Here is a 12,787-nt window from a genome sequence, read left to right as displayed (position 1 = left end):
AGCCCACCAGGCTCCTCTGTCCATGGGATTTTCCAGGCAAGAGTACTGGAGTGGGGTGCCATTGCCTTCATGGTGCCCTGTAAAACTCTATTCCCCACAAGGGAGTTCTGGGGAGTTGGGTACAGTAAGATTATCTTACAGAATGACACTTGTAGATACCATGTAGATAACACACAATCAGCCCAAGAAATAAATTCCACACATGAACCACATACATTTGAAAGGCCCCAATTGCTGGGAGCCAGGCTAACCTATAGTTAAAGGATTTCTGGAATTTTCTGTGAGCCTTTCAGGCTTCCAATGTTTCATTCCTCTCAGTGTCTGATGGGAAAATCAGCAGGTGAGAGGGCATTTTGTAATATTTAACCTAAAGATAAGAGTTTTGCTAACTACTGAACAAATTTATGGAAAGAAACAATATCTTTGCTCTAACTATTTATATGAAATACCTCAACATTCTAAAATCCTGGAGAAGGTTCTGGTTTGCATGTCACAGGGGCTGGCTGGACACTTAGAAGAGAGGTAGTAGGTAAAATCTGGGCATGGGAAGGGAGACTGGCCTGGAGAAGTTATTCCTTCAAACCTGAGATTCTGTGAAAACTAGAGTGCAAATCTATTTCCTAAAGGAAACTGTACTTTTAGAAGTACACAATTATAGAGATGGAGAACAAATTTTAATGGTTACCAGACATTAGGGAACCCACTCCAGTGTTCTTGCCTGGAGAATCCCAGGGACGGGGGAGCCTAGTGGGCTGCCATCTATGGGGTCGCACAGAGTCGGACACAACTGAAGCGACTTAGCAGCAGCAGCAGCAGCAGCAGCAGCAGACATTAGAGATGGTGGAGGGTGACAGGGTTGGTGTGACTATAAAGGGGTACACCAGGGAGATCTTTGTCATGACAGAATAGTTTTGTGTCTTGATTGTGGTGGTGGTTCTATGAACCTATACATGTAATAAAAGAGCATAGAATTATACACAGACATTGTACCTATGTCAATTTTCTGGCCTTTATATGAAACTATAATTATGTGCGAAGTAATCATTGGGGGAGACTGCGTGAAGGACAACTTCCTATGAGTATAATTATTTCAAAATAAAAAAGTTAACAAACATCAAGCAGAATCCTGCATTTCTTTTAAGTACCCTACAAAACCCTTCGTTTATTTAATTTTTATTTTAAGAGAACCCCAACCCCACACACCATAACTCCTTGGTTGTTGAGGATTAGAACTACAGACTTAGGAACAAACTTTTCCTTTTCCATCTTAGTTTCTTCATTGGGGAAAAAAATGTCAGAATGCATGTGGCCTTTTTCAAGTTTTTAATCTATAGAACTGATGTTTTGGACTAAGCTATTCAGTTGGTATGCCTTAAGTAGACTGGGCGGTTCTACATCTGTCTAAGCCAGCTCTTCTCCCTGTCATGGAAAAAAAAAAACACAAACATGTTAAATTCCTGTCGTGCCTTCCATGCAAAAAGAAGCATAAGGGTAGGTGGGTGGGAGAGGACAGGTCAGGAGGGTGTGGGGTTCTGTAGTAAAGCAAGAGGCTCCTCTCAGCTCAGAGGGAGCTGTGCTTCTGATGTTGAGAAGTGTAGAGAAATTGCCCCCAGGAGGTCAAGGCACTTGGAAGATAAACAATTCAACTAGCGTTGGAGAGGGGGCCAATGCAGTTGAATGTAGAAATGTGAATCAGCTTCCCCTCCCCATCTCCCCAAGTCCACCAGAAGCGGAGGTGGACAGAGCCTGAGCCCTTCAGTGAGAACAGGTAGTTATAACAGGCAGGTTTTAAAGGGGTTTGGGTGGGAGCACCTGCTGCTGGTTGTCAGCATCCCAACACACTCTATCTCCCAGAGAGTCCCCAGAGTGGCCTTTGTAGGTTCTATGCATCTTACTGAGACTTATTTAATTCATCTCATCTGGCCCAGAGCACATGACTATAAGCTTCCTCATATGCTCTTATTTTGAGTCATAGGGGCCTGGGTTCATATCCTAACTCTACTGTTTACTAGTTTTGTGATCTTGGGCCAATGGGGATAATACCTGCATTACAGGGTTTCTGAAGTGTCTGGCACCTAATAGATGCCTAGCAAATGCTAGCCTTCTCTTTGCTCTGCTCATTGTTCCCTGTATGGCTGCCACATTACTTCCTAGACTGTAAGGTCCTTGGGAGAGCTCCTTTATGTTCTCTCTCCCCTGTATCCAGCATAGGGTTGAGCACACTGTTAATGAGTAAAACGGTGCCTTCCTGGCTGCCTCAGTGACACTACTGATGGAGACCCAGAAATGGGCACAAGGGCACATCAACATTCCACTGCTGCTTTGTTGTTTTTGCCTTTTTTTTTTTTTCACTTAAAAAATATTTTTAATTGAGGTATAGTTGATTTACATTTTTATAGCTTCCAGGTGTATCAACATTCCATTTCAATATGAAAGTAACATGCTGGATTCTTTACTTCCCTGATACATCATTCTAGTAAAACAGGCCCACATTTAGTGCAAATACAATTGTAGACAAATATTATGTAGCTCAAGTAAAATTAAAGTCAGTGACTAAGTATCTTGACAAAGTGGCTTTTTGATCAGTTTATCAGGTGTGAAGCATGAAAAATATCAATTGCAGACTTACAGGCTTATTACCACAGAATTCAAAAGGTTATCAAATATAGCAAAAAGAGCATTCTTGGGACAATTATCTGTAATAGTATACTGTATCAATGTTATATTTCTTGAATTTGCTAACTTAACTGTGTTTATATAAGAGAATGTTCTTAGGAAATACATTGAAGTATTAGGGGGTGATGGGACATGTTGTCTGCAACTTTGAAGTGTTTCAGAAAAAAGTGTGTGTGTGTGTGTAGAAAGAGCGAGAGAGAATGATAAATGTAACAAGATGCTAACAATAGATAAATCTTCATCAAGAGTATGTGAAATTTCTTTTTACTCTCTTTGCAGACAATTTTCCTTAAGTTGAAAATATTTCACATTAAAATTAAAAAAATATTATTTCGACCATTTAACCATTGTGTCTGATGCTGTGATAGGTATGATATTCAAGGGAGAACAAGACATGGTCTCCATCTTTAACCCAGAAATTCACAGTCTGGGGCTGGCAGGACCAAAAAAAAGGGCCAGGACAATTCAGTGTGGTGAAGGGTGGCACAGAGGAGGTGTGCTAAAACCAGACTTCCTAGGATGAGGTGGTCGGAGGAGGCTCTTTACAGAGGAGGTAAAGGAGAAGCTTAATGTTGGGGGAACTAATTAGGTTTGGGGATGGCAATGGGACATGGAAGCAGAGTTGACCAACAGACTGTGAGTTATAGAGAAGAGGTGCCTGTAGACAGCAAGAGAAAGACACCTGCCTTCTAAGGACAGACAAAAAGGCCTGGATTAGCAGGTGTCAGGGGCCAGGCCCAAATCACCATAGCCTCTGAGGTAACATAAGAAGTGCTGCTGCTGCTGCTGCTAAGTCGCTTCAGTCGTGTCCGACTCTGTGCGACCCCATAGACGGTAGCCCACCAGGCTCCCCCGTCCCTGGAATTCTCCAGGCAACAACACTGGAGTGGGTTGCCATTTCCTTCTCCAATGCATGAAAGTGAGAAGTGAAAGTGAAGTCGCTCAGTCGTGTCCGACTCTTAGCGACCCCATGGACTGCAGCCCTCCAGGCTCCTACATCCATGGGATTTTCCAGGCAAGAGTACTGGAGTGGGGTGCCATTGCTTTCTCCGGTAAGAAGCGCAGGCATAAGCAAAAACACTAGAAGCCAAAAGGCTGAACACAAGCGGGCTTACTGATGGCTTAGGATGAACTTTATGGTGTGGTATACTGAATGTCCTAGACACATCAGCCCCTAGATTGATTAATGTAAGTAGCCAGGATACATACAGGCATGGCTCCAAATTAGTTAGGATTGCTAATAATAGACTGTGAGGCAGGAAGAGGATGTTAGGCGATCATAAGAAACTAAAGAAGTGATTTTTGAAGAACAGGATGAACTTTACCAGCAATAAGGATAAGGTAGTACCCAATTAACACACAACAGGATGGGGAGAGATTGTTGTTAATAGGAAAAATCCCGAGAACAGTACCAGGTTCCATAATTAAGGGAAATCAACAAGGCAGTACTGCTGTTTCAGATGTCAATGGGGCAATGGGAATTTCCACTAAATAATTAGATACAGGAGCCAGGATGAGAACGTACCTGAATGTTCCTACCAAGGGCCTGGTGGGAGCTCTTTTATTTTTCCTTTCACTGAAAACATTTATTTTATGGAAAATTTATAAAAATAATGAGAACAGCATTAGCTTAATAATGAGGACATTTAATGGCTTTAACAGCACATAAAACTGTCAAAATGTGACAATTTTTGACCTACAAAAATGACAAGTTCATGTTTCAAAAGAAAATGAACCCCCATATACCCAACACCCAGCTTTAGCAATTATCAACACATAATTTAATTTCATTCAAATTCCCACCCATGACCCTGGCAAAGTGACTAATGTGAAGCAAATCTCTAGTGGGATTTTTTTGTGCTTAAAAAAAAAGTGATTAAGTATCTATAAAAGAGATTCAAATTTTATATATATATATATATATATATATATATATATATATATATATAATGTTTTAGTTCATTTTCCCAGTAATGTATCCTTGTGGTTCAAAATTCAAAAGGTACATACTGTCGTATAATTTTAATATACACAATTTTTATTTTGTAATTACACTTCCATAAAGTGAAAAAAAAAAAAAAGGATACAAAACAAAAGGACAAGTGAAAAGTCGCCTTCCAAACCTTGTTACCTAGCCAACAGCTCCCCCTCCTCAGAGGCAACCAACATTAACGGTTTTTTATGTATCCTCCCTGGGATGTTTTACTCATGTTAACAAAGAGATTGCGGAGAAGACAATGGCACCCCACTCCAGTACTCTTGCCTGGAAAATCCCATGGACAAAGGAGCCTGGTAGGATGCAGTCCATGGGGTCGCAAAGAGTCGGATACGACTGAGCAGCTTCACTTTCACGCATTGCAGAAGGAAATGGCAACCCACTCCAGTGTTCTTGCCTGGAGAATCCCAGGGATGGGGGAGCCTGGTGGGCTGCCGTCTGTGGGGTCACACAGAGTTGGACACGACTGACGCAACTTAGCAGCAGCAAAGAGATTGAGAACTATTCCCACTGATTTGTACCTTGCTTCTTTCAGCTAACAAAATATTTGAGATCATTCTATATCAGCTCACAAAGAGCTTCCTCCCTTTCCCAGCTATCTAGCATTCCATTGAAGAACTACAGTTTATTTAAGGAATCAAATCACTCTTGGTGGACTTTTAGGCTGTTTCCAATCCGTTGAGGTTACATACAGTGTTGGAATGACTCAACCTTATGCATTCATCTTGCACCAAAGTAAGTGTATCTATCTGTAAGATAAATGCCTCAAAGCTGAATTTCTGGATGAAAAGGAAGGCACACATAATTTTGATAGATATTGCCAAATTGCCCTTCATCAGCTTGTAGTTATTTTAATGCTGTCTTCACCCTTGTATTCTGTGCAGTTTACCTTCTGCTCCTTTCCACTTACTCCAAGTGGCACTATAGGGGACCATTTCAACATGCAGTATCAAACTCAGAAACACCCCCTCTGACCTCAGCCTCGCATGGGTCTCCCTCTACCACTCTGCTGCCAGGACCACCAGCCTGTCCTTCCTTCCCACTCCTTGCCCAGAGGCATCAGTAGCTTGCTGGCTTCCTTTCCTCCTTCCAAGCTGGTGCTGTGATCAGCCATCTTAGCCATGCTAGTGCTGATCTCTGGACTCACTCTCCCTGTGACCTTCTGTAGCACCTGCTCTGCCAATCCTCAGCCCTGTGAAAACCCCACCATCCATTCTCTCCACCTCCCACTCCCAGCCTGCTAACTATTGCTGGAGAAGGTCATGAGATTGGCTCTGTTACAAAGCCAGGCCAGCCAGCCTCAGCAGGGCCCCAAGGGCTACAAGGTAGTCCTTTTAAATATTTGTATCAAATTTCTCTTCGTGATTTTTTCCAATCCTCTCCCTCTCCTCAGATTCCTTACCCCACCCTCACCCCAACCCCAACCCCTCAGTTGAGGGCCAAGCTTTGAGTTTCAATGACAGGACATAGGTCATCAAGCAGGAACTCCCTTGATTCTCTCGATTCTCTTGGTACTTGACCTTGCGTGTCCTTGAGTCACTGCTTTTTCACATCTGCCTGCTCATCCCAACTCCTCAGCCTCCAGAGAACAAGGGACTCCCTCCTCAAGGTTTCCTCTTCCACCTGTGTCCTTGACACTAGGTTCTCTTGCCTTCTCCTACACTTGGCCATCCTCTTTCCCTTTGGGCAAGCTCTTCCCTCCTGGCTAGTTTTTCTCTCTCAACCTAAAAACACTTCCTTCATATCAGTGTCACTATTCCACACTACCAACAAACTTTAAAAATTTAGCCATCTTTAAAATTACACAACTAATTCATGCCTCCTGGCTTCACTTCTTCCAAGTCAGCCCCAAAATTTAACAGAAAACTCAGAAAATAATGATAAGCAAAAAGAAGAAAATTAAAACCACCCATAATTCACCATGTAACTATTAATATTCCGGTGTGTTTCTTTCCAACCATTTTATATACACATATATAAGCTTAGATATCTATATGTATTTCTTCTTACAAAAGTGGATCATCGTACACAAAATACTGTCATACTGTATTTCAGACATCATGGGCTTCCCAGATGGTGCTAGTGGTAAAGAATCTGCCTGCCAATGCAGGAGACACAAGAGACACAGGTTCAGTCCCTGGGTTGGGCAGATCCCCTAGAGAAGGGAATGGCAACCCACTCCAGTATTCTTGCCTGAGAAACCCCATGGGCAGAGGAGCCTGGCTGGATACAGTCCATGGGGTCTCAGAGTCGCACACGACTGAGAACACATGCACAGACTTAGTTGTCTGGTCCTGGTTAAGTAAATTAACGTCTCTGAGTCCATTTCCTCCTGTGTAAAGTGAAGACTATTATAGTAACTACCTCATAGGGCTGTTGTGAGGATTCAGTGAGACAAAAATATATAAAAACACTTATCACAGTGCCTGACACATAGCAAGTTGAATTAATGTTAGCTATTATAATCTTCCCACATCAATAAATATAGCTCTACATAATAATGTAATGAGTTCTGTCACTGCTATGTCTAACAGGAGTGACTAAAGCACTGCAGTGACTCACCAGCACATATTCATTTGACATACAAGCAAGTATGTCTGTGGGATAAACTGCCTAAAGCACAACTGCTGCTTCGGAGGCTCTGCACATTTGTAATTTGGACAGATATTGCCAAATTGCCCTTCCTCAAGTGGGAGTTATCGTGATTTCTCTAAGTTATCCCTTATTGATGAATATTGAGGCTGTTTTCAAATTTTTCATTGATAGATGGTGAAGAACATTCTTATAACTAAATATCTGCTTGAATTCATGATTATTTATTCAGGCCAAAGGAGAGAGTATAAGTAAATGCATAGAGATGTGGGAGCAAACGGTGTGCGCTGGAAACAGTGATACCCAGAGGGTAGAAGGACAAGACGTGGGCCTGTAAATAGATTGGGACCAGATTGTAAAAGACTGTGAATTTCACATTTATTCATCTAATCAGTCACTAAATATTTAGTGACTATCTGTTACAGGCCATGCACTGTTTTAGGCAGTTTATTCACTTAGTGAACAAAAACAGAAAAAGATTCCTGCCCTGGGGGAGTTTACATTCTAGTGAAGAGATACAAACAATAAAAGTAATAAACAAACTCTAAAATAAATAAACAGAGACTGTTAGAATGTAATAAGAAAAAAGGAAAGATAGAGTAGGCTAAAGGGGATGAGGTGCTGGGAGTGAAATTATGATATTAGAGTAATATAACATGTTGTTCTTAAATATCAATAATTAATATTAACATTGCACAGTGCAATATTAAATAGAGTGACTGCTGCACTACAGAGTTTAAATTTATTCTAGGAATGAGGAACCACTGAGGTAGGCATTCATATATATTTATCATCATCTGTGCCATATCCACATACTACCTGATACCTAATGGTTTCTTTAAATTGACTTACCTTTCCCTACCTAAATTTATTTTAAATGAAGCTCTATAACACCAACATAAACGGAAACTCAGTATTACATGCCACCAAAGTCTAGAAGGGGATACTGGATGATATCTCTGGCTGGCCTCTGTAACTAGTTCATTACAGAGACTAGTTAGTATATAAGAACAATAACAACCAGCACTTTTAAAACTGCGTGCTTATTATTTGACAGGTAACTTGGTATTTTTACATGCTGCAGATAGTAAATTTAATCTTCACAGTAATTCTATGCCACAGGTACGATTATGGTACCTATTTCTTTAGGAGGAAATTTGGGCAAGTGATTAACTCTCCCAAGCCTCAGCTTCCTCGTAAATAAATGGAGACAATAATGAGGATATATACACAGAACTCATACAATTCAACATCAAAAAAACAAACAACCTAATTTTAAAATGAGCAGAGGATCTGATTAGGCATTTTTCCAAAGAAGACATACGGAAGGCCAACAAGTACATGAAAATTTGCTCAGCAGCACTAATTACCAGGGAAATGCAAATCAAAACCACCTCACACCTGTCAGAATGGCTATTATCAAAAGAGACAACAAATCATAAGCATTGGTGAGAATGTGGAGAAAATGGAACCCGCATGCACTGTTGCGGGACTCTAAATTGGTGCAGCCACTGTGGGAAACAGTATGGAGGCTCCTCAAAAAATTACAAATAGAACTACCCTACAATTCAGCAATTCCACTTCTGGGTATTTTCCCCAAAGAAAACAAAAACACTAATTCACAAATATGTGCACCTCCATGTTTAGTGCAACGTTATTCACACAGCCAAGACATGGAGGCAACCTGAGTGTTCATCGATAGATGAGTTGATAAAGAAGATGTGATACATATACACAATGGAATATTACTCAGCTATAAAAAAATAATGAAATCTTGCCATTTACGAAAACATGGATGGACCTAGAGGGTATTGTACTAAGTGAAATAAGTCAGATAAGGACTACTGTACGATTTCACTTAGATGTGGAATCTCAAAAACAAATGAACAATCATAACAAAACAGGAAAGAGTCATAGATACAGAGCACAAGCATGTGGTTGCCAGAGGGGAAGGTGGGTTGGGAGGATGAGTAAATAGGTAAAGGAGACTAAGAGATACAGACTTCCAGTTACAAATAAATGAGTCACAGGGAACTAACATAGTGTTCTAGGTCAATAATACTCCATTTTTTTAAAGAGAAAATAACCTAAATGTCCCCAAATAAGGATCTAATTGAAGAAATTGTAGTCAGGGTAAGATAGTAAGCAAACATACACATGGACTATGTACTTATAGCCTCTGGTCAGAATTTATATTGATATAAAAAACTGTTAAATTTTTAAATAAATAAGTCAAACAAAAAATATGAAATTTTATATATTGCATGATCACAAAAATATTTCAAAAATATAAATAGGGGAAAAGGCTGGAAGTACATCAAAATATTATTGATCATCTTTGAGAGTTAAGACTATTAGTAAATTTTTAATCTTGTAGTTCTTTGGATTTCCCAAGTTTTCTATGAGTATTTACCATTAAAAGGAAATTTTTAAAAATAAAAAAAGGCAATGTAGGACAGAAGGGCCCATGGCTTGTGCTTACTCCATGTCATGCTTGGGAGAGATGGGGAGAGGGGACAGGAATAGAAGGGAATAGAAGCTCCCAGCTACATCATCCCCTGACCACTAACCCTCAAAATCTAATGACTGAGGTTAGAAGTAAATTACTGCTTTAAAATACAAACACCTTCCCTCAAAGTTAAATTTATTGGTCACTTTAATTTTCCTGCGAAGAACTTTAATCAGAATTTCTAATATAGACTTGCTAGGATCGGAGTTTTGATTAGAAGATGGTAAGAAAATAAACCTCTGGGAGCACCGGCAGGGAAGGCTGGCACTTGGGCTGCTGGAGGGAAAGAGGCAACAGAAAGCAAGCTAAAACTAAAGACAAACTCTCAACTTCAGTTGTCTCTAATTCAAGTCCTTTGGGGGAAGAAACAGAATATAAATACGATAAATAATACATCAGCAGAGAGACGGTGCCTAGTTTCCGTTACCATGATTAGTCTCTGCCATTCAACTTCCTGAGAAATGAGCTTTGTTTCTTAAAAAAGGCCATTTTCGGGACTTCTCTGGTGGTCCAGTGGCTAAGGCTCCACACTCCCAATGCGGGGGCCTGGGGTTTGATCCCTGATCAGGGAAATAAATCCCATATGCTACAGCTAAGACCCAGTGCCACTGAAAAAAAAAGGCCATTTTCATTCATGAAAAATAATATGGGACTTTGAACCACTCAGCCTAAGAATCTGAACCCCAGAGCTCTTTCCCTAGTTTCAGTTATCTTTTAATAGTGAGATCCCATAAAATCACACAGATGAACCCAGGTTCTCTGAAAGGCTTACAAGCAAGAAAAGTTCAAGATAATGTAGTAATGTAGTCTTTCAGTATTGATTTATAAAGGGAAAGTAAGCCTTTGAATGGAGTGAACAATATTTTAAAATAGTTTAGAGAAAATTAGAGACTGAAGAAAAGCTTGTCATGGAAACAAACAAACAAAAAAGCTAGGAGCAGGATGGTTTTAGCTCTGACATCGAGCAAGCATTGCCTAATGACCCCCAAATGTGATATTAGCCCTCAAATGTGGTATTGTGTGAGTCCTGAGTCACAAAGGAAAACAATGTTGGATCTGCTTGCTGCAGAACACTATATCTACAATGGGATAGACATCCCTAAAGGTAAGTAAGTACACTACCTCTGCTTTCACAATGTAGTAAAAGAGAGAACAAAACCCTTTAGTTGATGGCCAAATGTGGTACTACATTTCTAGTACACAAATAGTTTCCTTCTCCTGCTCAACATTTGAGGAGTCCCAGACAAGACTCAGACAATCCTGGCACTTCTGCTGGAGTTCCTATTTGGTAAAGTGAAATTAGCAAAGTGTGTTGCTTGGTAACATGTGCTCTATTAAACCCTTGGATCTTAGGTATGATGAAATAGACCAAGTACATCTATTTGGTTTGCTTTTTTCTTTCTTTCTTTCACCAAGATCCAAAGGCTGATACCATGCTTCATAGCTTTCCTGGTACCCACAGCCCCCTGAACAACAGGACACTGGCAAATACCTATGAAAGTCACTCTTCTCCTGTCAGTAAGTGAGTGAGTTTGGGAGGCTACATACACGTTAGTATGTCACTGGGACTTTAGCAAGCCATAGCTTCTCTTTAACTGACTATGATTTATCTATGAATTTATCTTGAAGTTAACTAAAAGCGAGAAGTCATATGAAGCTATTCCTAAAGAAACTTAGAAGCCTCTGGAGAAAGTTAAGTCAGTTTATTTTCTAAGTCAAATAGGATTATCTTTTGAAGGAAGTATTCCCTTCAGCTGATCATCTTAAACAGTAATGAATAATTGTATTTGGCTAAATACCCAAACTCAAGCTAAACAAGGTAAATTCTTTGAAAGCAAATATAATCTGATGAGCATTTTTGATAAAATAAACATAGTTAAACATATTTCCTCACTCTCACTGATGGCTTTCCTATCTCAAGCAACATTTAACACAACAAATCCTTTTGAAAATTAGGATTTCAAAATCAAACTATCATTTAAACAAACTACATACATGGGCCACATAAATGAACATGCATTGCTGATGGGAATATAAAATGGTAAAATTACTTTGGAAAACAGATCAGCAATTTCTTTCAAAGTTAAACATACACTCACATAACATAGCAATCCTACTAGGCATTTACTCAAGAGAAATTAAAATACACATCTACACAAAAGCTTAAACACAAATATTCATAGCAGCTTTATTTGTAATAACCCATAACTGGAAACAACCTAGATGTCCATCAAAATGTTAATGGATAAGCAAATTGTGCCATATACATACAACGAAACACAACTTAGCAATAAAAGAGATGAAGTGCTGATCCAGGAAACAACATGAATGGATTTCAAGGACATTCTAAACAAAAGCAACTAGACACAAAAGAATATATACTGTATGATTTTATACATATCTATGAAATTCTATAAAAGTGAACTCTAACCTGTAGTGATGATAAAAAGGAGATCAGTGGTCATCTGGAGCCGGTGGTAGGAGTAGAAGATTAATGATGAAAGGTCAGTGGACATTTCTATGGAAGTGGTCTATATCTTGACTGAAAGCTTAAAATAGATGAAATTTATAGTAAGTATGTAAATTACATCTCAACTGAGTTGATTTTTTTCTTTTTCAAATTCTTTTCCCATTTAGGTTATTACAGAATATTGACTAGAGTTTACTGTACCATATACTAGTTTAAATAAAAACTCTTCAAAAGTTGAAAATTTAAAGATATATCTGCTTAGCAAGTGTAAGTAATAAGTATCCTGTGTAAACTGTGGACCAAGATGCAGTCTCTACAATTAGGAAACCACTCGCTTGAAAAAACTAAGCACCCAGGAACATGTGCATGGTAGAAGGCATTGAGCCAATGCTATTTAGAGCTGGTATATACGGTTTAACAGGTTCTTTTAAATAGTGGGAGAATGGCCAAAGGAATAAAAGCCAAAGGATTCACTAGGCTGGAAATGAGACCAATATACACTAGGTTGGTTGGGAGTGCTCATGCACTCAGTGCTCAGTCCCTC

General features: G+C 39.6%; 1 protein-coding gene across 2 annotated transcripts in view; it reads right to left on the bottom strand.

Annotated features, from left to right (window-relative positions):
* Positions 1 to 1,135: 1,135 nt before the first annotated feature.
* LOC112445080 (P2R1A-PPP2R2A-interacting phosphatase regulator 1) overlaps positions 1,136 to 12,787 on the bottom strand; it is a 67,456-nt gene continuing 55,804 nt past the window's right edge. For both annotated transcript variants that reach the window (XM_024988622.2, XM_024988621.2), the window contains 2 exons: positions 12,205 to 12,322; positions 1,136 to 1,419 (listed from right to left, as the gene is read on the bottom strand). The gene's annotated coding sequence lies outside the window, so the exon portion shown is untranslated. The remainder of the gene's footprint in view (positions 1,420 to 12,204; positions 12,323 to 12,787) is intronic.

The sequence above is a fragment of the Bos taurus genome, chromosome X (assembly GCF_002263795.3).
Source record: "Bos taurus isolate L1 Dominette 01449 registration number 42190680 breed Hereford chromosome X, ARS-UCD2.0, whole genome shotgun sequence".
Taxonomy (NCBI): domain Eukaryota; kingdom Metazoa; phylum Chordata; class Mammalia; order Artiodactyla; family Bovidae; genus Bos; species Bos taurus.
The sequence above is the reverse complement of the archived record's forward strand: the minus strand, read 5'-3'. Positions and strand labels throughout refer to the sequence as shown.